We start from the raw sequence: 25,974 nt of genomic DNA on the forward strand, positions 1-25,974 counted from the left end.
TTAAGAGGTTACCTTATGAAAAAATGTTTGTGGTCTGTCATCACCACTGCCGTAGAGCAACAAACCGAACCTGATGGAGTGCACACTAGGGCATCTACACTCATAGCAAGTGCACATAATTTGGCCAAAGACAAACAAGCATTAGGAGTCATCATTACATCCTTGCATATATGACAATTATGTGCATTTCAAAGACAAATGTACGCATGCACATGATGCTTGGCATGTTCTGGAAAGCAATTTTGGAGCCAGGTCTAAAAGAAGTAAAGTTAGTCTTAAAAGACAACTTTACAAGATCACCATGATTAAAGGGGAAGGACATTGCTAGCCTAGTAAATAGGCTTAAGAGCATTGTCATGCAGCTCACTTACATCCAGGTCGAAGTACCAGAAGACGACAAAGTGGCCATACTATTGAGTGCACTTCCACCTTCTTATGACCACTTAGTCACAATTCTTGAAGAAAAAGAACCAGCGCCACCATTCCAAGATGTCATCAACTCAGTCCAAGCAGAAGAAAGAAAGAAAAGAGGTTCACTAACCTCATCAAGAGGAGTTTTTATCGCAACATCCTCAAGGGGAAGGTATTTGCCATCGACATCGACAAGAAAGTGTTATGAATGTGGAAGAATGGGACATGTAGAAAAAGACTGCTACATAAACAAACCTTGCAACAAATGTGGTAAGAAGGGACACCCTCCTTCTTGGTGCTACTCAAATGGAGGAAGTAGCAGACTGCAGTGGAGAAAGCATCAATAGTAGAAGCAGCAACAGAAGTCACGAAGGAAAGAGACCTATCAAAGGATCAGCTCACATGGTAGAAGACGAGAGAAACATTGTCTTTTATGAAGACCCATTTTGAAGATGCAGCCTCTCTACTTGTAGGGGAGGACTTTTTCCTGTGTGGATTTTATCATCTTGTGTGGATATCACCATCCTTTGTGGATTTTATCATCTTGTGTGGATATCACCATCCTATGTGGATTTTGTTAACCTGTGTGGATATTATCATCGTGTGCGGATAGCTACTTGTCGTCATGTATGGATTCTGCATCTTCAGTATCCTGTCATAGTCCAAACCTCAAGGGGAGGATTGGAGAGGACATTGGATTTATCCCACATACTGTGGAGCAAGGCTGAAGAGCTACTTAAATATCATTTCATGAATGAATAAACACAACTCTATTTTGCACTACATGCTTGTCTATGGTGAGCTTGTGCTAAGCTAATTCAATACTCAAGATTGTGTTTATGAGTCCAAGCTAATTCTATCTTGGAACCTAATTCACTTGAGTGATAACCTTTATTACACACACACTCACACATTGACGCTATGTTTCTCTTTCATCCACCATAGCTAGCACGATCCCATTCCCAAAAACAGAATGAAGAGTTGCTCAATCCCACTATCTTCACATGAAGAATACTACCTTCTAGAACATGGTCAAGCCCAAAAAATCACCAGATGGCACATCCGATGCAATGAAAGTGCCCCAAAACTTGCCCTCAACAAATCTTCATTTAGCCATAACTTGCGTATTTGAGCTCCGTTTGATGTCTTAAAAAGATCGGCATGCTCCACAGCTTGAGTAATTCATGTCTATCCACTCACACCATCTTTGTCTAGATGTCCCCACTTTGCCTGTCTATCGGGGATCTTCCATGCATTTCATCTTTGAACCACCATATCTCCCTAATCATAGCTACATTTGAGGAGTCACTTGGACTAGATTCTAGAGCATCTCAAACTTTATAATCCAAGGCACCATTCCCACACTTTAGACACATGGACCTACCATCCCAATTGGCCCTTTTTGGCCTTTAAAAACGCATCAAGTCATATGTTTCCACTACCCTTTGGGTGCCTAGGGCCTTCATACCTTTTTTTAGCATCCTTCCATGCACCTGTAGACACCCATAGCACTATTTGGCACCACTTCTACCCTGGAACAACCTTGGTTGCACCATCATTGCCTAACCCCATTGTCAAACATTCATGTTCAAGCAAAAGCACACTTGCTGAGATTAAAAACTAGCATAGCAAACTGACAACCAAACACACTCACAAAGCATAACCATATGCACATGATATATACAAAGCTTCATCTCATCCATACTACATCTCATTTTCAAGCGGGTTTCCAACCCCCCTTGGCTATAATTTAATGCACATTGGAGGAAGTAGACCTCTATTTAATCTGCAAACCATTTTCTCCTTACCTTTTACTTCATACCCCTTTAGTTGAAGCATGTAAATTTCCTCCTCTAAGTCACCATGAGGAAATGTCATATTTACATCCATTTTCTCAAGATTTAAATCATGAGAAGCTACGGGGCCTAAGACAAGCTTAATTGAGTTCATTTCTACAACATGAGAAAATATTTCATTGAATTCAATACCTTTCTTTTGAGAAAAACCTTTTACCACAAGCCTAAGCTTGTACCTTTTCTTCCCACCTTCTTCTTTCTTCAGCTTACACACCCATTTGTTATGCAATGTCCACTTACCTTTAGGCAACTCAACCAACTACCATGTTTGGTTGCAATGTAATGATTCTATCTTCACTTGTATGCTCTTCATCCATTCTTGTATGCTCTAGCAATTTTGACAGAAAATGTACCTTTATCGACTATTTCACAAGCTTCATCATCTCCCAAGTATACATACTTGATATTACCTTTGGTGTAATATTGGAAATGTTTCTTGTGTGGTGTCGCATGCAATGAAGCCCCAAAATCTATTATCCAAGAATTTGATGCATTGTCTAATGAGATAATTAGAGCGTCTTGCTCTACTTTACCTGCCACATTGGCTTTCAATGATGGCTTGTTGTCTTGAGACTTTGACTCCTTCTTCTTCTTGGACCAAAAATCCTTCTTGACGTGGCCCTTCTTTCCGCAGTTCCAACATTCAAGAAATGACTTTGTGTGTGACTTGCTCTGCCTTGAGCGATCATGACCCTTTTGGTTTTCGAACCTCTCCTTAGGCCTTTCTCTTGTTTCCATTGATAGTGCAAAAATTGATGGTTCACTTGTGATTCTCCTTTGCATTTACTTTCTTAGGAGAACACCCACAACGTCATCAAACTTAAGAGTATATATTTACTTACAGCCATTACAAGTTTGTCCCAACTATTCGGTAGAGACGATAGTATAAGGAGAGCTCACACTTCATCATCAAAATTTATTTTCATTGATTAAAGCTGACTTATGTTGGTGTTAAAATAATTTAGGTGTTATGCAATTGAACCATTATTTGCCATCTTTAGATTGAACAAGCAGTTCATGAGAAATACCTTATTAGATACAGATGGTTTCTGGTAGAGGCCATCCGGTACTTTGTCAAGTCCTCCGTGGTCTTAACTTCCAAAACGTTGAAGGCCATCGTTGATGCCAAGATTAGCCAGATTGTTCCTAATGCCTTTTGGTCAAGGACAATCCATGCTTCATCTGCCATTGTTGTGGGCTTTTTTGCAAGACCACCTAGTAGCAAATAAGGGTCCTTCTGGTAAAGGTAGTCTTCAATCTGCATCTTCCAATGTTAGTAGTTTTTTTCATTGAGCTTCTGAATCTTGAGATTCCCTTCCTTATCATTACTGACACTTAATTCAAGGAATCCTTTCCTTGAGATACTTTAGCTACGAGCAAACCTTGCTTTGAAACCAATTGTTAGAAAATATGATGTAGCTAAATAGATATTTGAGTAGCTTAGTTAATGGAGAGAGACAAATTTTCACCCATGAGAGATTATAGAGTAGAGAGAGAGAGAGAGAGAGAGAGAGAGAGAGAGAGAGAGAGAGAGAGAGAGAGAGAGAGAACACAATATAGGTGGTTCACCCAATGTGGGCTACATCCACGGGAAAGCAACCACCCAATGGCTTTAGTACTTCAAGCAAGAAGTAGGTTACAAAGGTATTATACACTTAATAGAGCTCCCACCTTGCTTCACTCTCATCACCTCACACCCACCTTGTTGCATCAACTTCACACTCCAAAATGTGTGTGAAATGGCCTCCTTTTATAGGCCAAAAGGGCTTCCCTCTCTCATGAGAGGCAGTCGTGTTTAGCCATCCTTGTGTAGACAAGTCCAACTTGGACTCTCCAAATCTGCCTGTGTGTGGTTGTCCTTGAGAAGACAAGTTCGCCTTTGAAATTGGCCACCGGCTGACTTTCGACCACCATCCATTGACTATCGGCCATCGGCCAAATGAATGGCCATTTTTCAACCAATTTCGACCGTCATCCGGCCATAATATTCCAGTAAAAAGGAATATTCTTACCATGAAAAGGAATATTCTTTCTCAAACTTGCCATGAAAATTTTGGTTTTCGAAGAGTGATTTTTCTCCATGCAGGATGGATTCTCCTCATAGCAAGGGCCTTACAAATGTGCGTTTTTAATACAAAAAATTACAAGGGATAAATCAGCTTCCATACTTAACAAATTTCATATGTATAAGTGTAACTTGTATTATCATGATTGTTTGTGTGTGTTTACAAATTTCTCTTTGAAACCTCAAATTTTAAGATGACTTTATAGTACGTCTTTTTGTTTTTCTAGAAACTTGTCATCATCATTATTTGGTGAATATATATAAAAACATTTATAGGTCATATTCACACCTCAGGTCAATAATAAGATGAAGAGCATAGAAAAATTCTAATTTTCCAAAAATTAATACCAAACTAAGATTATGGTGATATGTTTAAAGATGAAAAACTAAAAAAATTAGTATACTTTTAACAAAATTTCCATAAATTGAATATATATTCTTGTCAAAATGAGATTTTGCATAGGTTCAAAGGTGTATGGATAGGAAAAAACTTATTATAGCAAGAAATAAAAGCTTCATAACTTAGTTATGAGACAAGATTTTTGTTATAATAAAAAAATCCAAATCTTTAAAATGCTAATAAAGAGGAAAGTTTTTGTGTTTCAAGGACTCTTTTATCAACATTATGAGGTTATGGGACAAAATGTAAGGTCTTTAATGAATCTATAGGCCAATTTCCATCAAGTAAGATTTTTTAAAGATTTCAAACTTTTAATGCATTCTATAATTTAAGCTAAGTAATCATGATAGTCCATTTAATCTTGGACAGATGGACTAATATTTACTTCCCCTTTGTGGTGTAGAAAGAACTGCTTGACCTGGTACCATCAGAAGCTACATGTGCTGCTTAAGTCATATTTTATGAGAGCTTGCTAGTGCAAGTGAAGAGAGGGGATTCAATGTTGCTATGTCCCACAACTGGCGAGCATGGGAGTCAACTGCAGGCCAAAGTGACTCTTCTAGGAGCTTGTGATGCATGTGGTTTAGGTTTTGTGGGTTACGACGTCGTGTGTGTGTATACACTAGCATGTGGTGATACATACCATGCTTTGTGTTTTGCTGGATGGGCTGGGTCAGAGAAAGTATGTGCCAACCCCTCCTGTAAGCAGAGTGTTTTGCAATCGGTAAAGTCAATGCTTGTGCATAATGGTTGGTTTGTTATTGTCCATGTCTGCCTTGATTACTAGAGTTTGTTAAGAATGCTTTTAGCTTCTTTTGCACAGTTTTGTGGTGTAGTGGTAGGTTCTAGTCATATGCCTTATGCAGCAACATTACCAGCTAAGGTGCCAATATAGAATGTCGATGCAACTCGCGACGCCCCCACTGTGGACACAGCCATGCAGTCTGCTGATCAGGAAACTCTAGCTGGTAGGAAAGCCTCATCCTTGGCAGGCGACAAAACTCTGGCTGGCGATGAAGGCTCGCATGTGGCAGGTGACAAGACTCCATCTGTTAAGGTGGAGCCCTCTGAACAGACAGAAGGTGAACCAAAACAAAAGGTAATTGAACCAATGGAAAATACTGATGTTACTTTGACGGATGTTGTAGCGCAAGAGGGAGTGCAAGCCGTGCAAAAAATGGTTCACGGTGATGCAAATCCAGATTCCCCTGTCTTTCTTAGTGATATGGTGAAGATCTCCAAGAAGCGAAATAAACACAATGATGGTAAGTTGTTTTGGCCACAGGACTTGGATCCCTATAGGCATTGAATGATTTTTATTGTCCCCCCTTTATGGTGTAGCTGAACAATCCAAAAATGCACGAGCAGTAGATATCACCCGTTCATAGCAGGAATCTAACAAAGTAGAGGATGAGAGTGATGGTGAGACCTCATTTATGCATGAATTGTTTAGGAAAAGCATCTTAGCACATAGAGGAAGTTTGTAGGTTCAAGCTCATTGATAGTGTCATTTTTGTAACTTATGTTCATGCTCAACTGCATGTAAGTCGAGTGGGTCTTGGTTTCAAGTGGAGATGGAAAAGTGACTAGCAAGGAAGTTCCGGAGTCACTACCTCCCCCGAAGAAGTCCCCCATGAAAATTACTCCCCTCCGACATCCCAGTAATATTTCCCATCCCCCAAAGCCTCATGTTTGCAAGAAATTGTGGCATTTGTCACTTAGTGTCGTCACTCTCTTGTAATGTCAAGAATCTTTGATTCTTGCTTTTGGAATACAAATGAGAATTTTATGTTGGTCTCCATTTGACTTTTTTGCTTTATTGCAACGGTCACGTTTGTACAGTGTTCGAAAGGTGCTTAGTCTATTCCTTTTCAATTTGCAACCATGTCTTTTACAGAGATACCAAAAGAAAAGGGGACTCTCAAACTGCCTGTCAAGGAAATAATAATCATCAGATATCCACTGCCCTATGTTCCAAGCACAATCACATCGTTGCCATTCGATAACCCTACACGACCAACATTAATGTTTCATCTTAATGGTGTTCTCTGCGCTTCATGGTTTAAATCTAACCCTCCTGATCGGGAAACTACGGCATTCAACCTCATCCAAGAGGCAAGGGACAGGTTGATTGAGCCTTTTTCAGAATTTTTGCTATATGTATGATTTATGCATGCCCACCGAGCGAGAATTGTTGTAGTTTTCAGGTACCTCTTTGTTCCCAAGGATGCAAAACAGTTCTTAGCTTGGGCTATGGGTTGGGCAAATATTTACATCTGGAGTTCAGCAATTTTGGAAAGAGTGGACAACATAGTCTCTACAGGTTTTAAGGGGATTTGTGACTACTTCAGCAAATGGTCAGGACAACAGCTATGTGATGTAGCCACATTCTCCATGGCAGGTGGAAAACCAAATTTCTTCAAGAATTTGAAAAATTTTCTGAAAGTGGTTCGACGATATGATGCGAGAAATGTGCTATTGATTGACAAAAAGTTTTATAAATGCCATTATAATCCTCCCGGTTCCTACATCATTGTACCTAGCCTAGAGGAGCGGCATAGTGACTTCTTGTCCAGGGTCATGAAGGAGGCTCTTGTGAAATGGCGTGATGCTACAGATCGGTCAGCCAAAGCTATCACCTTCAATAATGTGAAGCCTAATCGGAGGACAACTATGTTAAAGCTTCACTTCGGCGTGGTGGAAAGATAACCAGCTATGAACAATACTTGAAAGGGCCACAATTGATGCCAATGATCTTTAAGTGCTAGTGTCTCTACATTGTCATGTAGTGGTGCAGTTGTAAAGAACCTAAGTAATTTTGTGAAGCCAAGTTTTGTAGCAACCCCTTGTATAAGCAGCCTTGTCATTACAGCTACCTATTTGTAAGCTAACACTCTCCACAAAGCCATGTATATACCTACTTTCCATGAGGGATTTTTTTTCTGGCAACACTTAGAATGCCTCTGTACTGACTTCCTAACATGTAACTAGTCGGCAACACAAAAATTGAATTTATAATTATTCCATTATGTCACCATTGTTGTTTTGGACTCAATTTATTTTGTGGGTAGTGTGTGCTTGGTTGTGGTTGTGGATGGTGTGTGAGACAGGCAAATGAAGGCTTCTACTACCATGCTATGTTTCAAGATTGGAGGCCTCTTGTCATTACAATCATGCTGTTTTAGCATTCTACCACTGAAAAGTAGCACTACAAGTACCAACCATGGTACTGATAGCCATTTTTCGGTTTTCCAAAATTGCCATAGTAAGCTACCTCACCCTATCAAATCACTCAAACATTTTGGTTATCCCTACCATTTCACTGTACATAGGCGTGTGTGAGTTAGGGACTTTCTCCATATTTTTTTAAAAACCCTCAGCTAGCTAGTCACTGGGCTAGTTGAGCCAAAAAAATAAAAAAATATAAGTATATTATGGCCCATTTGTGTGTAAATATTTCATTGTATATAGGGCCTAAATAAAAGGATTTTTCATAATTATTTTGGTATTTATTTAAATATTTCTACCTATGGTGTGTTATTTATGCTATGTACATTGACTCACCATTACCATATTTTTTCTTACCATTTTTCATACTCTTTATTCCATATAAAAATAATTTCATGCAAGCTTCTCTTATTTTTGGTGTAACTCCATCCCAACAAAAATCCAAAAAAACTAGTTTTATTTATGTGTATATGTTTTCACTATTGTGATTTTTCCTTCCTACATCTATTCTCTTTTACTCTCATAAATTAGAACACCAAAAATATTCATCTTTTTATGGTAGACTTATAATGAGAGAGATTTATTTTGACCCCTTTATATTTTTTCCACCTATATTATTTATATTTGACATGTACATATTTTTTTAGACCCCTCAAAATTTGATTTTCTTAGTTGTACTATTCACTTATATCATGATCTCAACAATATCTTCAATTATAGACCTACCAAATAAGGTCAAGGGTATGTGGAATGCATGCATGCACCACGGGGAGCTCACTCTTGGAGGTATTCAAAAGAATCATCCAAAGAAGGACCTTGTGCAGTGGAAAAACCAGTCGGTTTTGCTGAATTTTTAAAGATCACATGCTCCCCGAATTTGAAAAGGTGATACAAACAAAAGTTTTAGCTCGTGAGCTGAAATTTCATCTCAAATTTTTTCATATTTTTTTGAGCTACGAGCTGTGAGCTAGGATTTTATTTGTGGACCCCAGTTTGCCTATGCTATGCAGCCACACTCCCTCTTCCACTTTATCATTTTCCTCTTTCACACACACCTCTCCACTCATCATCCCCACCTCTCTCACCACTCCTCTCTGCACCCTACTCACCTTCTTCTAAACCTTGAAGAATAAGAGAAACCATGGTGAACTCATGTTTCCTACACACTTCCATTCCAAAATTGACCACCTAGTCTCATTTTTCCTCATCCATATTACCCATATCTATCAAAAACCCATAAAATTCAGCCTCTTCTCTTGAAAGATAGCATCATGGTGATTGATTACTCATATTCAATTACCTTGGCTCCCAAAGGAAGGTCAAGAGTGAAAAAAACGTACAGTCAAAGCTAGTGGACCGTCAACGAGCGTCAAAATTGACCCTACTCAAGACACTTGGAGCATCAACATTGTAAGAAATCCATGTTTTCCTACCTATTAAGAGTTTTTTCTTCCTTATTTGTATCCTACTTGGATACTCCCATTGTAAATATCCAATTCCATTTGTAAATCAATAAACTAACTCTACTAATTTACCTACACTAACGTGCTATGAAAAGTCCTATCACCTCCGCTTCTCTCCTCTCTCTCTTCTTCATCTATCCACACCAACTTCTTGATAATTCCAAGCAAAAGAAATTAGATAAGTGCTTAAAATATAACCCAACCATGGTTAGAGGAGTAACCCTAGCCTTCAAAATTTCTATAAAAGGAGGGTGTAGCTAGCACAAAGGGAGAGCCATAAGCAAGAGTATTATGCTATAGCTTGAGAAGCCAAGCTCAACCTCTCTAGAAGGAGCTCTTGAGTGGAAGCTCATTGTCGTATGCTTGTGCATGTGTTGTAATAGGGGTGATTAGCATGGGAACTCTATGCCATTGTAAGAGAGAGAGCGATCATTCAATTGAGAGTGGAAAATCTATCATTCCTCCTACTAGTGTAAGCCCAACATTTGCTGAATCAAGGAGGGTGGATTTGGACTAAGCTTGCATACTTTGTCTCTCTTCCAACGTGAAGTAATGGACAACAATGATGTGTAAGTATCTTGGTGATATTTTTAGTTCTTGATAGCTTGTGTCTGGGTGTTGTCATCAATTTAGCCATAAATCCCACATATTGTAAGAGGGCGACAGGGTGGAGAGGACTCCCCTGGCCTTAAGACAGTGATTGGGGTGGCTTTTCTTGTGATGTGTCATGGTGAAATTTACTCAAGGTATGTTGAACAAATACTAATCTCACTTTGATCGGTCATGACAGTTTTGTAAGAAGGTATTAATGCAACAAGCACCCCCTCCCTCTTCTCTCTCTTTCTTACATATATAATTGTGTTTGCTTGATCATTGCGGATACATTTCAAAGCAGCCCGAGCACTCTCTCTCTCTCTCTCTCTCTCTCTCTCTCTCTCTCTCTCTCTCTCTCTCCCCCCCCTCTCTCTCTCTCTCTCTCTCTCTCTCTCTCTCTCTCTCTCTCTCTCTCTCTCTCTCTCTCTCTCTCTCTCTCTCTCTTACGCGTCCTAGTTCGCATCCAAAACTAGGTGGTGCCCCAAATTTGTGTAGGGTTAGGTTGCGGGTTTGTGTGTGTGTTTGTTTTTTTTTCCAACCCCAACCCAATTGAGCAGCAGGGGAGCCTACAAGGGTGCTTAGAGGCCACTCTTGTTGTTGCCCTCCCCAGACCGCCTCAGTACTTGGTGTACCCAATGTGAAAATAGGTATTTTAAAAAGGGCCTGTGTAACCACTCACAATGGTACACTATCTTCAGACAAATACATGTGACAATGCTGGGAGACTACCAACAATGGTAGAGTACCAAATTTACAGATATGGTGCATTCATGATACATAAAGTACCTAATTTGCACACTTCTACAATGAAGAACATGCACTTAGAACCTGAACAAGCACTAAAGTGCTTGAAACCTGAACTATAGTACTTAAAGTACCAAATTTAATGATATGTTGCAAAAAGATAAAAGTAAGAATCAAGAGGCTACATTTGTGATTATGTGTTTTTGGAGGACTCAAATACAACGAACAATAATTGCAGCAAAACAATTGTTTATCACGCTCCAATATAGAAAGACCTATAAGACCATTGGCATGCTGTTGTATACATTTTCATAAACTTTTGCAGATAATGTGAACTTATGTGGCTCACCATGTAAGGGTTTTAAGGGTATCTTGATGGATTGAACCAAGTGCGATGCCAACAACACTTTTAGCTGTTCAAGAGGGATGTAATAAACATCCTTGGTACCATCAACTAGCTCATAGTAGTATCCCTCAACTAGCTCATTTGGAAAAATGCAATTGTCCCAAAAATCTCTTAGTGCTCGTGTTCTTTTGTTATTCTCCTTTGAGCACCTAAAGAGGTAGAAGTTTGCTCTATCTTCGTTCGCATTCGTGGCAAAGTTGTCACCTACACGTAGAGTGTCACTGATTGGATCATGATGTCCAACATACATAGGCAAATCTGATCCTTCGTCGTCACTTGCTTGATCGCTTTCTCCATCAGTGCCATCCAAGGGTTGGATGTTGATGTACTTCCAGTTCTCGACGTTGATAGACCCCTTTTGGCGTGTACAAACTAGCGTTTATATGCATGGTCATATGTACAAAAATATGTAAATACATGCATTTGGGAGTTTTGCAAAGTGGTTTCAAGTTCAAAAAAAGATGCAACGTGTACACATTGTGAATAGTCAGGTTCGCGCGTTAGCAGTCGAACACATATACATGCCCGTATAGGGTATCGGGGCCTTGGATATGGTTCTAGGTGGCTTATTTTGTCCCTATATAATGTGTTTGAGATTTCTCTAATGTAAATAATGAAAATGAAAAGTGTGGGTACTCTCATCCGGCTCGAGAAGTTTGACACATGCGGTAACTATCTATTTGCGGCGCCTGATCTGCAGTGATACGTGCATCGCTCTAGAAGTGGTAAAAAATGGAATGTGCGGATGTCAAAATGTGATTTGGGTATCGAGGATCAAGCATACAAAATTTGGTGAAATTTGGAGTCCGTTTGGGGTTTTTCCCGCAAAAATGCCTGCAGGGGGTCAAAATTGGCCAAAACTGGTGAAAAAATGGTCAAAAAAGGTGTGAAATGGCTTCAAATTTCCACATCAGTGACGCTTCCGTGAGTGCTTGGGCTGATAGAGAATTTTTGAATCCAAGTTTGGGGTCTTTCACCTCTCTGTGTGGGGAAGGAAGCAGGGTTCCTACAGGTGGTCTAGTGCACTCCCGTTGCGTTCCCGTCCTGTTTTCGAGTGTATGGAGGGATGAATGAGAGCTCTCTCTCTTAAATTTTGCACTTGGGAGAGTCTATGGAAGTTCTGAGGTTTCCATGGATGTGTGTGTGCAAGGAATTGAGGGAAGAAGGTGCGGCTTTCTGCAAGACTATGTGACCATGTATCGGTGCCTTTAGGGTTGGCGCTACTCCAAAGAGTCCAACAGAGTGGAGTTTAGTGAAGGCTTTGCAATCGTTTGAGAGTGGCCTTTTGTGGCTGGAGTTTTTGGGTTTTTGATGGTTTTTCTTGTATATTTTGGTCACCATCAAGCGTGATTTTCAATGTTGATCACCTCGACTCACCTTCTGGTGTCTGCGGGTAGACAAGGGCTTGTAGGTCGAGGCGTTTGGAGTTTGAATTAAGCTTGTAGGTAGAATTTTTAGGGGGCTTTTGAGTGGTGGTGAGTGAGGTGAGGAATTTAAGTAAATTACTTGTATTGTGTTGAGTTTTCTGGGTGCGTGAGTGTGCGCACGACATCTTTTGCTCCATCATCCTTTGGCGATCCTGCTGGGGAGCGAAAATTTGCCGATTGTGCACCCAGGTGAAGCGGTTTTGCTGTGAAGTTCAAGCTTCATTGAAGAAAAGTGGTGGTTTGGTTGAGGTGGAAGCCTTCAACTTTTGTGGAGTTACTCACGCAAGGAAGAAGCGACTCCGAAGAGATGGCTTATAGTCGGCAAGTGTTCACAGGGAAGGAGGATGTGAAGGACTGGATTGCGGATTTTGAGTGGCATACCCTTGGTATGCACATTGTGAATGACGAAGCCAAGATTCATGTATTTCCTCTTTCACTCAAAGGAGAAGCTCGGGAGTGGCTTGAAGGGTTAGAGGAAGAAAAAAAACCAAACATGGGAGCAGGTGAAGCTGGCAATTTTTGACAGGTTTGGAAAGAAACTAACAGCAACAGAAGCGACAACAAAATTGAGAGGTCTGCAACAAGATGTTCATGCTAACTTTAAAAAAATTTTGCAACACTTCAAAGGGCTTTGGGTTCAATTAGAGGCGGCATCCCAAATACCTCCAGGGGATTTCTTTAAAGTACGTCACTTCATGGATTGTCTCCATCCAAGTGTAAGGGAGAAGGTCGATCAAGATGAGCCTGCTACATTTGAAAGAGCTGTGGAAATTGCCGAGGCCAAGAGCAAGAAGATCAAGAGAAGGTGGGAGCAAGGCCTGACACATACTGAGCTAGTTGTGGTGCAACCAATGGTCCCTGTGACAATGGATGATAGAGTGGAGCAAGTGGTTCAAGGTCCAGATCCTGTTACGGCCCGGGTTCTTCATGATCTTGCCGGTCAGTTGTTGCAAGAATTAAGAATTAACATAATGAATAAAAACCAAAGAGAAGAGCGGACAGTTGGGAGAGGTAGGGGAGGAAGGCTACAAGGAAGATGCTACAATATTGATGAAGAGGGTCACTACGCCCTTGATTGTCGTGAACCACCAAGAGAGAGAGGAGGGATATACCCCCTATATGGACGTGGTCAAGGAAGAATAGAAGAAAATCATCAAGAGCGGGCACTAGAAGCACCGCCGCCACAACAACCACCACAACTGTTTCCTGGAAATGGAGAAGGTAGGGCTATCAACATCATTACCCTTGAGCATCAAGATGTGGATGTTTTGGCCTATAAGAGAGCTAGGCATGATAGGGAGAAAGAGATAGAAGAAGAGAGGGAAACAAGAGCAAGAAAAGGAAAGGCTAAGGTAAAAGACAAACCAGAAAGTAGCAAGAGGCGGCAAAGAAGGAAAATTGGTCCAAAGGACTACCTCCTTGGCCAAGGTGTTGAAGACTATGATATTGTCGACGACATACGAAATCAAAAGGCAAATATATCTTTTGGTCAGTTGGTGGATTTGAATGCTAAATTGAGGAGGCAGTGGACCAAGTGTGTGAGTACGTAGCTTCCTTCCAAGAAGGAAAAGCGTCAAAGCATGGTGTCATCTTTGAGGGTTGGTCACCCAGTGGATATGGTGCCAATAGTTGAATCTATGCTAGGAAAGAAGACGGAAGTGCAAGCATATGTGGATGGTGGTGCCCAGGTGTGTGTCATGACCGAGGCTATCATGAAGGAAGCAGGCGTTAAGATGTCAACGAATACTTCGATCCGTATGAGGATGGCCAACCTTAAAAAGGCAAGGTGTCTTGGAATAGCTGAAGATGTGAAGATAAAAGTCTTGGAGATTGAGTGCTTGGTTGATTGCTACGTGATGCAAGCGGGTGAGAATGCTGATCCGATCATTTTAGGGAGTCCATGGATTATAACCCTTGGTGCTAAGAAGGATTGGGGCACGGGCTTGATCACCATCCCCGACAAAGAGAAAGGAAGGACCATTGTCTACAACATGAAGACACACGAGAGCAGTACACAGCCCCTATTGGAGATGCAAGATACAGATTGGACAGAAACTACATTATACGATAGTGACGCACCGTCTACGACATCAAAAGAAAGTGTAGAGGAAGATTTGATGCAATTATGTCCTGATCTTTTTGGGATAAGTGTTGAAAAGGAAGCATCAATGCATGATGTGAATGTCAAGGAGAAGAAGGATAGTCCAAAAGCAATTGTAGAGCCTGCCAAAGTGAATGTAAGGAGCATGTTAGGAGAGGACTTGACAGAAAAAGAAAAAAAGGAGTATGAAGACATGTTTAAGGAATTTCCAAAGCTATTCGCCACTGAATATACAAAGTTGCAAGGAGCTAAAGGAGTCGAGCATAGAATCAATCTAAAAGAAGGTGACAAGCCAAAGGTTCAAAAGCTTAGGAGGTTGGGGGTCATTCATGAGAAGGCACTTCATGAAGAGGTGACGAAGCTTTTGGAAGCAGATTTCATTTTTCGAGTGGAGGAGTCTGAATGGGTCTCTCCAGTTGTTATTGTGCCCAAGAAGAACGGAAGATTTAGGATATGTGTTGATTTCAAACCTTTGAAGGCTACCACAAAAAGGAATCATTATCCACTACCCTTTCTAGATGAAATCCTCAATCAAGTTGCAGTTCATGAACGTTACTCAATCATGGATGGATTTTCTAGATACTTTCTGATCTTGATAGCGATCGAAGATCGATTGAAAACGACCTTCATTACTCCTTCGGGTTGTTTTGCCTACAAAAGAATGCCTTTTGGGCTGGTTAATGCATATTCTACCTTCCAAGGATGGATGAATAGAGTGTTTGGTCCCTACTTGGGTAATTTCAATCGTATTTTCATGGATGACATTGGGTGTTATAGCTCCAGGGTCACACATTTGGAGAAGGTGAGGTTGAGTTTTGAAAGGATTCAACAAGAGGGTGGGCAACTCAACCCAAAGAAGTGTAAATTTTCTCATGCCAGAGTCCATTTGCTAGGACATCTGGTTTCCCAAAATGGAATAGAAGCTGACCCAGAGAAAGTTAAGGCTTTATTGCTTATGGATCCGCCCAGCAACACAAAGGATTCAACATCATTTGTGCATAAGCTCAAGTACTTGTCACGTTTTTTCTGGATGCTATGTCAGTATGTGTATCCTCTCCAGAAATTGAGTCAAAGAGTTCAAGGGTTTGACTGGAATGAAGACATGCAACAGGCTTTTGATGGCATCAAGGAGGTATTGTGTGCTTTACCAACAGTGAGTTCTCCTGACTTGCAGTCGATTTTCTATGTATCTATTAGTGTGGGGTCAGTAGCTTTTGGGTCGGTTCTCTTACAAAAGCAAGGAAGGAACTTCAAGCCAATTTATTTTGAGAGCAAGATGAAGAATGTAAGCGAGTTCTCCTACACAAAAATGGAACAGTGGGTATTTGCCTTGGTTCTTGCTTGTCGAAGGCTCAAAACCTGTTTATTGCCCCAAAAGTTCCATGTGCTCACCACATCGAATCTTTTGCCTGATGTAGTACAACATTTGAAGCCTAGCAAGCGCATCTGAAAGTGGACTTTGGAGCTTCAAGAGTATGAGTTTGAGTTTAAAGTGGATCATTCTGCTAAAGCTCACTTGGCAGACATAGTGGTACATAAGGGGGGGGAGCTTCCCTCTTACCCAAGGGTTGACAAGGATGATCATGAAGAGAAAGTAGATATTATAGATGCGTATACAATGATGTTTGATGGTGCATACAGGAAAGTTTTTCAAAAGGCAAGTGGTGGGGTAGTCATTAAGAACCCAAAAGGCGATGTAATCTTTTCTAGAGCTTACGATCTTGATGAAGCTGAAAGTAACAATGAGGCCGAGTACCTCACGCTTTTCCTTGGGTTGAAGCAGTGTGTTGAGTTTGGACTGAAGAGGGTCATTGAAAAAGGGGATGCATTGCTAGTCATGAATCAGTTGCTTGGTTTGTCGAATGTTAAGAATGACAATTTGAAGAAGTGGTTCTATGGCATCAAGAAGCTTTTGCATGAGTTTGAGAAGATACAGTTTAAGCATGTTCCTCATGAGAAGAATAAAGAAGTTGATGAGTTGGATAGGGACAAGTTGTATGCCTTGCTAGCTCCTTTAAAGGTCAAGGAAGCCTTGTATGCAGGAAGGGAATCATTGCAAGATGTAGAAGTATTTATTGGTAAAGGGCAATGTCTAGAGGGCATGTCAAAAGTTCGGCGTCAGAGAATAGTTGCAAAAGCAAGAAACTACATATTGGTAGGTGAGGATTTCATGATTTATGGCAAGGATAGCATTTTGAGAAAAGTGCCGTACAAAGAAGAGACAGGCTTGATTTATGAGCACTGCCATAAAGAAACAGGCCATCAAGGCAAGGATCAAGTTGTCTTTCGTGTTTTAAGAGCAGGTTACTGTTGGCCCTCTATGATGAGAGATGCTTATTTTTGGTGCAATTCATGCCATGAATGCCAAGTGTTTGCAAATCTGAAGCTTTTGGTTGAGCCTCAGAAAGCTATAATGTCTTTTGATGCATTTGCAAAATGGGGAGTAGATGATGTAGGTCCAATGCCGAGGACCAACAATGGTAAAAGGTATATCCTTGTGGCTGTGGACTATTTGACTAAATGGGTTGAGGCAAGAGCAGTAAAAGATGTAACAGCAGGAAGAGTGGCCTCTTTTTTATATGAACAGGTTTGTTGCAGCTTTGGAGCTCCTATGGTTATCATTTATGATCGTGGACCAGGATTTAGGGGAAAACTTGTTGCTTCTCTCATGGAGAAATTGAAAATTCAGCATAGGAATTCTTCTCCTTACTACCCACAATGCAATGCGCTGGTTGAGAACTGCAATGGTCAAATTGTGAAGATGCTATCAAAGTATGCTAGAGAGCATCCTAAAGAGTGGGACTTGGACTTGGAAAAGTGTTTGTGGGCTTATAGAATTGCATATAGAGTGTCAACACAATTTACACCATATGAACTTGTTTATGGAAAACAAGCTCTTATGCCCATACAAGTGCAGTTAGATGCCTTGAAGTTGTTGTGCAAAATGCAAGGTGAGCATAATGTCAAGTTGCAAGAAATAATTCTTCTCTAGAGTTTCTACAAATGAATAGAGAGAAACCAGTGATTATTATCTTTAGCAAGCAGAGACAAGGATGGAGAAAATGAATAAGATGCTACTAGAGAAAGAGATCAAAGAGGGAGATCTGGTGATGAAGTATGATTCTCGCTTGGATTTTACTTTTCAGAAGAAGTTGAGGGACAAATGGTTGGGTCCATACACAGTGAAGCATGTATTTTCTAATGGCACCTATAGAATAAATGTCTGGTGAACGTTTGCGCTATAGAATAAATGGTTATAGACTGAAGAAATATTTTGCAAGGGATGTGGTTCCAGATGCAAATAGTCTCTTGGTTGAGCATAAATGCTCTACCTAGAGGGTGGGCAATGATAATAGACCGCTTTTGGTGTGTACAAAATAGCGTTTATATGCATGGTCATATGTACAAAAAGATGTAAATACATGAATTTGGGAGTTTTCCAAATTCATGTAAATACATGAATTTGGGAGTTTTGCAAAGTGGTTTCAAATTCAAAAAAATATGCAACGTGTACACATTGTGAATAGTCAGGTTCGCGCGCTAGCAGTCGAACACATGTACATGCCCGTATAGGGTATTGGGGCCTTGGATATGGTTCTAGGTGGCTTATTTTGGCTCTATATAATGTGTTTGATCTTTCTAGAATTTAAATAATGCAAGTGACAAGTGTGGGTACTCTCATCCCGCTCGAGAAGTTTGACACATGCGGTAACTGTCTATTTGCGGCGCCTGATCTGTGGTGATACGTGCATAGACCTAGAAGTGGTCAAAAATGGAATGTGGGGATGTGGAAATGTGTTTTGGGTATTGAGGATCAAGCGTACAAAATTTGGTGAATTTTGGAGTCTGTTTGGGGTTTTTCCCGCGAAAAATGCCCGCCAGGGGTCAAAACTGGGCCAAAAAAGGTCAAAAAATGGTCAAAAAAGGTGTGAAATGGCTTCAAAATGCCACATCAGTGACGCTGCCATGAGTGCTTGGGCTGATAGAGAATTTTGGAAGCCATGTTTGGGGTCTTTCACCTCTCTGTGTGGGGAAGGAAGCAGGGTTCCTACAGGTGGTCTAGTGCAGTCCCGTTGCGTTCCCGTCCTGTTTTCGAGTGTATGGAGGAGTGAATGAGAGATTTCTCTCTTAAGGTTTTCACTTGGGAGAGTCTATGGAAGGTCTGAGGTTTCCATGGATGTGTGTGTGCAATGAATTGAGGGAAGAAGGTGCGGCTTTTTGCAAGACTATGTGACCCTGTATCGGTGCCATTAGGGTTGGCGCTACTCCAAAGAGTCCAACAGAGTGGAGTTTGGTTAAGGCTTTGCAATGGTTTGAGAGTGGCCTTTTGTGGCTGGATTTTTTGGGTTTTTGATGGTTTTTTTTGTATATTTCGTTCACCATCAAGCGTGATTTCCAATGTTGATCACCTTGACTCACCTTGTAGTGTCTGCGGGCAGGCAAGGGCTTGTAGGTCGAGGCGTTTGGAGTTTGAATTGAGCTTGTGGGTATAATTTTTAGGGGGCTTTTGAGTGGTGGTGATTGAGGTGAGGAATTTAAGTAAATTACTTGTATCGTGTTGAGTTTTTTGGGTGTGTGAGTGTGGGCACGACCTCTTTTGCTCCATCATCCTTTGCAGATCCTGCTGGGGAGCGGAAATTTGCCGATTGTGCACCCAGGTGAAGCGGTTTTGCTCTGAAGTTCAAGATTCATTGAAGAAAAGTGGTGGTTTGGTTGGGGTGCAACACTTCAACTTTTGTGGATTTACTCACGCAAGGAAGAAGCGACTCCGAAGAGATGGCTTATAGTCGGCAAGTGTTCACAGGGAAGGAGGATGTGAAGGACTGGATTGCGGATTTTGAGTGGCATACCCTTGGTATGCACATTGTGAATGACGAAGCCAAGCTTCATGTATTTCCTCTTGCGCTCAAAGGAGAAGCTCGGGAGTGGTTTGAAGGTTTAGAGGAAGAAAAAAAAAGCAAACATGGGAGCAGGTGAAGCTAGCAGTTTTTGACTAGTTTGGAAAGAAACTAGCCGCAACAGAAGCGACAACAAAATTGAGAGTTCTGCAACAACATGTTCATGCTAACTTTAAAGAGTTCTTGCAACACTTCAAAGGGCTTTGGGTTCAATTAGAGGCGGCATCCCAAGTACCTCCAGGGGATTTCTTTAAAGTACGTCACTTTATGAATTGTCTCCATCGAGCTGTAAGGGAGAAGGTCGATCAAGATGTGCCTGCTACATTTGAAAGAGTTGTGGAAATTGCCGAGGCCAAGAGCAAGAAGATCAAGAGAAGGTGGGAGCAAGACCGGACACATACTGAGCCAGTTGTGGTGCAACCAATGGTTCCTGTGACAACGGATGATAGAGTGGAGCAAGTGGTTCAAGGTCCAGATCCTGTTACGGCCCGCGTTCTTCATGATCTTGCCGGTCAATTGTTGCAAGAATTAAGAGTTAACATAATGAATAAAAACCAAAGAGAACAGTGGACAGTTGGGAGAGGTAGGGGAGGAAGGCTACAAGGAAGATGCTACAATTGTGATGAAGAGGGTCACTACGCCCTTGATTGTCGTGAACCACCAAGAGAGAGAGGAGGGATATACCCCCTATATGGACGTGGTCGAGGAAGAATAGAAGAAAATCATCAAGAGCGGGCACTAGAAGCATCGCCGCCACAACATCCACTACAACTGTTTCCTGGAAATGGAGAAGGTAGGGCTATCAACATCATTACCCTTGAGCATCAAGATGTGGATGTTTTGGCCAATAAGAGAGCTAGGCATGATAGGGAGAAAGAGATAGAAGAAGAGAGGGAAACAAGAGCAAGAAAAGGAAAGGCTAAGGTAAAAGACAAACCAGAAAGTAGCAAGAGGCGGCGAAGAAGGAAAATTGGTCCAAAGGACTACCTCCTTGGCCAAGGTGTTGAAGACTATGATATTGTCGAAGACATACGAAATCAAAAGGCAAATATATCTTTTGGTCAGTTGGTGGCTCTGAATGCTAAATTCAGGAGGCAGTGGACAAAGTGTGTGAGTACGTAGCTTCCTTCCAAGAAGGAAAAGCGTCAAAGCATGGTGTCATCTTTGAGGGTTGGTCACCCAGTGGATATGGTGCCAATAGTTGAATCTATGCTAGGAAAGAAGACGGAAGTGCAAGCATATGTGGATGGTGGTGCCCAGGTGTGTGTCATGACCGAGGCTATCATGAAGGAAGCAGGCGTTAAGATGTTAGCGAATACTTCGATCCGTATGAGGATGGCCAACCTTAAAAAGGCAAGGTGTCTTGGAATAGCTGAAGATGTGAAGATAAAAGTCTTGGAGATTGAGTGCTTGGTTGATTGCTACGTGATGCAAGCGGGTGAGAATGCTTATCCGATCATTTTAGGGAGGCCATGGCTTATAACCCTTGGTGCTAAGCAGGATTGGGGCACGGGCTTGATCACCATCCCCGACAAAGAGAAAGGAAGGACCATTGTCTACAACATGAAGACACACGAGAGCCGTACACAGCCCCTATTGGAGATGCAAGATATAGATTCGACAAAAACTACATTATACGATAGTGACGCGCCGTCTACGACATCAAAAGAAAGTGTAGACGAAGATTTGATGCAATTATGTCCTGATCTTTTTGGGATAAGTCTTGAAAAGGAAGCATCAATGCATGATGTGAATGTCAAGGACAAGAAGGATAGTCAAAAAGCAATTGTAGAGCCTGCCAAAGTGAATGTAAGGAACATGCTAGGAGAGGACTTGAGAGAAAAATAAAAAAAGGAGTATGAAGCTGACATGTTGAAGGAATTTACAAAGCTATTCGCCACTGAATATACAGAGTTGCAACGAGCTAAAGGAGTCGAGCATAGAATCAATCTAAAAGAAGGTGCCAAGCCAAAAGGTTCAAAAGCTTAGGAGGTTGGGGGTCATTCATGAGAAGGCACTTCATGAAGAGGTGACGAAGCTTTTAGAAGCAGATTTCATCTTTCGAGTGGAGGAGTCTGAATGGGTCTCTCCAGTTGTTATTGTGCCCAAGAAGAACGGAAGATTTAGGATATGTGTTGATTTCAAACCTTTGAATGCTGCCACAAAAAGGAATCATTATCCACTACCCTTTCTAAATGAAATCCTCAATCAGGTTGCAGGTCATGAACGTTACTCAATCATGGATGGATTTTCTGGCTAGTTTTAGATCTTGATAGCGATCGAAGATCGATTGAAAACGACCTTCATTACTCCTTGGGGTTGTTTTGCCTACAAAAGAATGCCTTTTGGGCTGGTTAATGCATATGCTACCTTCCAAGGATGGATGAATAGAGTGTTTGGTCCCTACTTGGGTAAGTTCATTCGTGTTTTCATGGATGACATTGGGTGTTATAGCTCCAGGGTCACACATTTGGAGAAGCTGAGGTTGAGTTTTGAAAGGCTTCAACAAGAGGGTGGGCAACTCAACCCAAAGAAGTGTAAATTTTCTCATGCCAGAGTCCATTTGCTAGGACATGTGGTTTCCCAAAATGGAATAGAAAGTGACCCAGAGAAAGTTAAGGCTTTATTGCTTATGGATCCTCCCAGCAACACAAAGGATCTAGCATCATTTGTGCATAAGCTCAGGTACTTGTCACGTTTTTTCTGGATGCTATGTCAGTATGTGTATCCTCTCCAGAAATTGAGTCAAAGAGTTCAAGGGTTTGAATGGAATGAAGACATGCAACAGGCTTTTGATGGCATCAAGGAGGTATTGTGTGCTTTACCAACAGTGAGTCCTCCTTACTTGCATTCGATTTTCTATGTATCTATTAGTGTGGGGTCAGTAGCTTTTGGGTCGGTTCTCTTACAAAAGCAAGGAAGGAACTTCAAGCCAATTTATTTTGAGAGCAAGATGAAGAATGTAAGCGAGTTCTCCTACACCGAAATGGAACAGTGGGTATTTGCCTTGGTTCTTGCTTGTCGAAGGTTCAAAACCTATTTGTTGCCCCAAAAGTTCCATGTGCTCACCACATCGAATCTTTTTCCTGATGTAGTACAACATTTGAAGCCTAGCAAGCACATCTAAAAGTGGACTTTGGTGCTTCAAGAGTATGAGTTTGAGTTTAAAGTGGATTATTCTATTAAAGCTCACTTGGCAGACATAGTGGTACATAAGGGGCGGGGAGCTTCCCTCTTACCCAAGGGTTGACAAGGATGATCATGAAGAGAAAGTAGATATTATAGATGCATATACAATGATGTTTGATGGTGCATAGAGGAAAGTTCTTCAAAAGGCAAGTGGTGGGGTAGTCATTAAGAACCCAAAAGGAGATGTAATCTTTTCTAGAGCTTACGATCTTGATGAAGCTGAAAGTAACAATGAGGCCGAGTAACATCCGTCTGACCAGACCCAGTGCCGCTTCAAGAAGTTGAAACCTTGATCCTGTAGCCACACACTATGAACTTGCATACAATACTGTACAAACAATGTGTCATGCTCTTTGTCATCAGATATGTAAAAATGTATATATTTTAAGACCCTGTCAGCCTCGTCCCAAACATAAGTGATGTGCACCAAGATGGTGACTTGTGAAGAGTACCATTGCATTGATTGGATTTCATTTTTCTCCTTGAAAGAGTAATTTTCAGCAAAGTCTATAAGAGAGACTACCACATCTCTAGGAAACCTTTGAATGCAGTCTTTGAATTGTTGAGATTGTCACGTGGCAATAAAATTGTGCTTGATATAGATGGTTAGATGATTTTCAAGGAAGGATGTAAAGTTCTTGCATCCAATCTCCTTGACCAGTAGATCCTTGTGCTTCTTGCCTTCTTGATGGGCTGACGCAATGTCTTCAGACACCTTTACTGAAATCTGGAATGCATTTTCAGATTTTTCTCTTGGACAGAGCATTAACCACTTTGATCCACATTGATCACATTCTCCCTTCAAGCAAGACAGTTTATGAAATGTAGACTCATCTCGCTTTGGACATAATACCATCTCAACCAAGTTGTTGATGCTACTGTGCGTGTACGCAATAGCTCCACACTTTCCTAGGACCTCTTCTATGAAGCATATATCACAACTACAGCCACACCCTTCACTGCGCACTCCTGTCTTGTTTTGTCTCATCTGGTTGAATGCTTCCTTGATGTATATCATCTGTATGTGAGCAATACAACAGCAAGTGTACCTATCCTTCAACTTGCAAACAAACAAAGGCTTCAATCCTTCAAAACATCTCAGAGAGATCTTGATGTGTGAGTGGTGCATTTGGAATCTCTTATAGAGCTCCACCTGTCTAATGAAAAGTAAATCTCATCAAAACCTGTAGTCAAAACAAGGTCGAAGTCATTGTCGCTTGAATTTTCTACCTAACATGGTACTTTCCTAGACCTTTCATTAGGTACTAAAGTACCTTAGACACTGTAAATGGTACTTTAAGAAGTATCAATTTTTGCAAAGTATCTAAGCCTCTGCAATTGGTACTTTATTAAGCACCACAAAGACTACCTCTAAAGTACCTACATACCTAGCTTTGGTATTTTGGAAGTACATGTTTGGTCTCATGGTAGCTTTAAGAAGTATCAATTTTTGTAAAGTACCTAAGCTCCTGCAATTGGTACTTTAATAAGAACCATAAAGACTACCTCTAAAGTACCTATACCTAGATATGGTATTTTGGAAGTACATGTTTGGTCTCATAGTAGCTTCTTGTAAAGACATGGGTCCTATGGGCAAGGCCACCGGCACGGCCGGACAGCGTGTACGCTAGGGGGAGTCTATAAGATAGCATGGTTGGTTGGAGACTAGCACACTCATTACCACCGCCCTTTCACTAGTATCGGAGCTATTTTTGGGAGGAGGCTAAAAGCGGTTTGCATGTGTGTGCGACGCCTTGATTCTCCCCCACGTTCCGTAGACAGCGACGTCTCGCTGTGCAGCAAAAAGAAGACAAGTGCAGTTTTGTGCGAGTAGTGCGTGGACAAACAGCGACACCACAACGGGCGACTAAGATGGGTGACCAAGGCAAACTCAACCGGCAACTCAACCGCACCGAGGATTCAAAGGCTTCTGTTGGCACCATTGGCTGTGCGCGTAGGAAGGCCCGTTTAACCCTTGCATGAAGGAGGGTAGAACCCACCCCATGAGGGTAAGAGGCCAACACTTTACCATCAATCTATTGGCCCTTGTTGTGTATAACATGGAAAGATAGTCTACTTGTGTTGAAAGGAAAACCAGAAGGAAAGGGAAAGCTTCAAACTTCAAGGAAGTAGCTTTACCCTTCCTTTTCACTTCTTGGAGAAAGGCAAGTTTTCCTCCAAAAATTATATTTTCCTCAAGGAGGTAACTTCAAAGTGAAGAAAAGCCTTCAGAAAAACGACGAGTTTTTGTAAATAATCATCAAAGATGTTCTTACAAGGAACGATAAGTGAAGCGCTCAACTTCCCACAAGGCGAGGTTCGCACGCAACGTAAATCGCGGAGCATACAAAACACAAAGACTTCAATTTCTCAAGGTACAATTTGTCGTTTCTTTTTCTCTCTTTGCATTAGTGTGTGTTCACCATGGCCAGTGAGGATATCCCACCTCACACGTTTGATTTTGAGCACGTAGATCAAAATCAGGGCACCATGGGTGGTGCTGACACTAATATGCATGACGATGATGATCTAGGAGATCATGGACTTGTAGATATGGATTCTTTCAAGACTTTGGAACATTGCCAAAGCGTACTTGAAAGAAATCTCTCTGCACTCAATGCAAATGTTACCAATCTTACAGAGTTACTTGTGAAATTTATGGATTCACAGACAACTCAAGGAGCCACAAGTGGCGCGGTTCAAGGGAACCAAGCTCGCACGACTCAAGGAGTCCAAGAGATAAGTGCTTCAAAAGATACAGACGGTAGCAATGCATTACTTAAGAATATCACCATTCCTGAGTTTCACGGGGAAGAGCATGATCGCAACAAGGATGCGGTCAATACGTTCTTACACAAATGGAGTGATATTCATAGATCGAGACACACCCCGGATATAAATATGGATGTGGAAACAAGTCTATCTCTTAAATACAAGGCCTATAAGTGGTGGATGACATTTCCATAGATGCTCCTCCTCCATCTTGGGCTGCGTTTCAAGCTTCTTTCTCCAAAGAGTTATTGGACTCCAATGAAGAAGATAAGAATTGGTTAGCATGGGATGCATGCCACATGTCTGGCGTCTCTCTCACACAGTACCTTTCAAAGTATCGAGAAATCATATTAAAACTAGAAGGTCTAGACAAATTCCAAAAGATACGGGGTTTTAATAGGGGCCTTGACAAAGACTATC

Source organism: Adiantum capillus-veneris, chromosome 20, assembly GCF_014529385.1.
Source record: "Adiantum capillus-veneris isolate H3 chromosome 20, ASM1452938v2, whole genome shotgun sequence".
NCBI lineage: Eukaryota > Viridiplantae > Streptophyta > Polypodiopsida > Polypodiales > Pteridaceae > Adiantum > Adiantum capillus-veneris.